The 3,854-nt window shown below is 37.9% G+C and overlaps 1 pseudogene; it reads right to left on the reverse strand.

Annotated features, from left to right (window-relative positions):
- Positions 1-500: 500 nt before the first annotated feature.
- On the reverse strand, positions 501-3,105 carry LOC140232847 (uncharacterized; annotated as a pseudogene).
- Between the last annotated feature and the right edge of the window lie 749 nt (positions 3,106-3,854).

Genomic DNA, 3,854 nt, shown 5'->3' on the forward strand with positions numbered 1-3,854 from the left:
GGTATTTGTATTTCGTGAATGCAGTCCATGTCCTTGGTGATGCCAACTGGAAATGAAGAAAACAAAATGAAAAACAAAATACAAACGGTGCATAGATATTACATTTAAAAAAAAAAAATCATATTTATTGAAAGATTGACTTTATCATTTCTTTCAAAGGACAAAATGTCATCCAGATTACAACCCATGGTGGATCCATGCGGGGACACATGGGGTTTAAGATGCCCTTTAAAAAAAGAAAAAAAAATCAACAGAGAAAAACTGGAGGATGTGCGTGTGGTCCCCCCGCCCCCTCCAATTTGCAGAATTCCTGGACCCACCCCTGACAACTGCAAAAAATACTGGTACATGGTAGCCAGGATGCTACATTCTATGCTTGTGTATAGTTGATGTTATTCTTTTTATTTGCTATTATATGGCAACAATAGCATCATTTAATCCGGATTACTAATTGATATTCCAACAAGATTGATTCAGCAACATCTGGTTGTTAGGCTGTACTAACACTCACCAGTGAGAAGTTTATAGTCAGAGCTGACATTCTGCCGGGGTGAATCTGACGGTGCTCCTTCATTGTTCAATACTAGCGCTGGTATCTCAGGAAGGCAGCTGATGTCTTTTTTGATGCCAACTGTAAATGAGGAAATCAAAATATACATAGCCCATGTCTATTTTATTGTTTCTATCAGATTTTTTTTTAAAGAAAGAATTTATCTGTTTTTTTAAATATTAAGATTAACCTTTTAATACCACAATTTTCAGAAAGCCCTTTGGAAATGTCCACAAACAAGAGGGGTTTTTTTGCCCATCAGCAGAGATCGGACAGACTGGTGATCTGCATTAATGCGAAAGCAGTCAAACGGTACATGCATTCTCATTTGAGAATTGCTCATAGATCATCACTCTGCTTGGAAGGTCCAGGTACAATTGCCAGACAAGCTGCTGCTACATTCTCCAGCTTTGTGTGTTAGCCATTTGTTACAATATGACAAGAAGGATAACATGTCATTCAGATTGCAACCAGTGGTTAATTCATGTGGGGCCCATCAGGTGTAAGATACCCTATATTTTTGTCCTTTTTTTAAACAAAAGAAATGAATAGAAAAACTGGAGGACATGCGTGTGGTCCCCCCCCCCCCACCCCCCAATTTCACAGAATTCCCTGACCCACCCCTGACAACCGCAAAAAACACTGGTACATCGTTGCCAGGATACTACATTCTTTGCTTGTGTGTAGTTCATGTCATCCTTTTTAATTGCTATTAAAGTGTATAAGACAGCAATAGCATCATTTAATCTCAACTACTAATGGATATTCCAACAAGATTAATGCAGCAATATCTGGTTGGGTTTCCCAACAAGATTAAGGCTTTACAAACACTCACTAGTGAGAAGTTGGTCAGAGCTGACATTTTGCTGGGATGGATTTGATGGTGCTTCGTTGTTCAATTCTGGTATTGGTCTCGTGAATGCAGTACATATCCTTGGTGATGCCAACTGGAAATGAAGAAAACAAAAAGAAAAAGAAAATACATATGGTGCATAGATATTACATTTTTTAAAAATCATATTTATTGAAAGATTGACTTTATCATTTCTTTGTAATCCAGATTACAACCCATAGTGGATCTGCGCAAAGACACATGGGGTTTAAGATGCCCTTTTTTTTATAAGAAAAAATAAACAGAGAAAAACTGGAGATGTGTGTGTGGTCCTCACCCCCCAATTTACAGAATTCCTTGTCCCACCCCTGACAACTGCAAAAAAATACTGGTACATAGTAGCCAGGATGCTACATTCTTTGCTTGTGTATAGTTGCTGTCATTCTTTTTATTTGCTATTATGACAGCAATAGCATAATTTAATCTGGATTACTAATTGATATTCCAACAAGATTGATTCAACCATATCTGCTTGGATTTCTGAACAAGATTAAGGCTTTACAAACACTCACCATTGAGAAGTTGGTCAGAGCTGACATTCTGCTGGGATGGATCTAACGGTGCTCCTTCACTGTTCAATACTAGCTTTGGTATCTCTGGAATGCAGCTGATGTCCTTTTTGATGCCAACTGTAAATGAGGAAAACAAAATATACATAGTGCATATATTTTTCACTGTTAATATCATATTTTTTATAAGTTGAATTTATTTTTTTTTATTAAGATTAGCCTTTTAATAACACATTTTTCAGATAGCCCTATGTAAATGTCCACAAACAAGAGTTTTATTTTTGCCCATCAGCAGAGATCGGATAGACTGGTGATCTGCATTAAACGCAAAAGCAGTCAAGCGGTACATGCATCCTCTTTCCACAGTCAATTGCATGTGCTTGTATGAAGAATACAAAAATATCATTGGAAGTGAGGCACAAAACTAGCATTTGCTAATAGGCTTACAAACTCTTTTGTTACTATAGGGCACCCGAATGGGGTCAGCAAGTCAACATTTTTTAACCTCAGCCTTGCTGGCTACACACATAGATCTTCAGTTTTGCAGGAAAACAAGGGCATTATGAAATTGGAAAAAGTAACTAACACAAAATACAAGCAGATGTGACACAGAAAAAGAAAAGATACTGATAGAAGGTCTAATCTGTTCATTAAAGTTTGTTTTTGTTTTTGTTGTTTTTGTTTTGTTTTTTGTTTTTTGCAGGCATAACACTAATAAACATGAATTAAGGCAACACAAGTACACGCTCATGTCTTTATTTTGAAAACATGTTATACCAGGTTGTGCTGTATATGAGTTGACACCATGAAAACCTAATATACCAGGCACTACTTCAATGCATTCATGCAGTATGGAGTAAGCTACTTCTAACATTGCAGCACAGTTATGAAGTTATTAGAGGCACTGAATAAACACACACACACACACTATATACTGTCCATACTTTTTACTACAAGTATGTATTCATTTGTGTGCGCTCAATCTTACCTAATTTCGCCAGGTAAATGTTGTCATCATCGTCATAATCAGAAGTATCATCTTCGTCACTGCTGTCTGCGGTGCTTGTGTTTCCATCATTGCTACTGCTTTCAGAATTCTCTCCCCCATACACAGCAGTAACTGTGCATTTCCACAGTTTCCTGTGCCATCGCATTGACACACGAACTCCAAGTCGTGGGAAGCTGCCCTTCCTGAATTTCAGCTGATCAACAGCTACGGTATTCCTCGTACCCATCTTTGTCCCAAAGGACTTCAACATCTGTTGGTTTCCCTGAGGACAAAGACCTGTAACAAACAAAAACAAAAACATTCACTACAAGTGTATTAAAAAAAAAATTTAATTTTAGCAGAAATGTTTTACCTCAAGCCTATCTAGTGGTCTATTTATACATTGATCATAAAAATGCAAAAGCACAATTCAACTCATATTACAAACAGATAGAGGGTGAAGATTCCCTGTGCTTATGGTACATGCAAAACTACTCTCTAGAATGTGTGAGCACCTATAGCCTAGCTAGGCTAGATCTGACAAGTGGAACATTGCATTTAGACCTCAATTTATATATTTTAATTATAGTGGAACATCAGCGTATTACTATTAGATATCACAGGAGGGGCTTACTCAAGTACTGCCCTCTGGCCTGTTAACACACTAAAGCCTTCGTTGCAGTGATTTCAATATTATGGAGACTTGGCACTTACAGCAACATAAAAATGCATGCGATAAAAACATATCGTACCAGGGGCGGATCCAGGAATTTCGTAAAGAGGGGGCGTGTTTACAAAAATAAAGGGGGGGCGCACGCACCCCTCCCCCATTTTTTTTCTTTTTATTTCTTTTGTTTCAACAAAAAATAAAGGGGGGGCGTGCGCCGGTTGTGGTCCTCCCTGGATCCGCCCCTG

The sequence above is a fragment of the Diadema setosum genome, chromosome 9 (assembly GCF_964275005.1).
Source record: "Diadema setosum chromosome 9, eeDiaSeto1, whole genome shotgun sequence".
NCBI classification, from domain to species: Eukaryota; Metazoa; Echinodermata; class Echinoidea; order Diadematoida; family Diadematidae; genus Diadema; species Diadema setosum.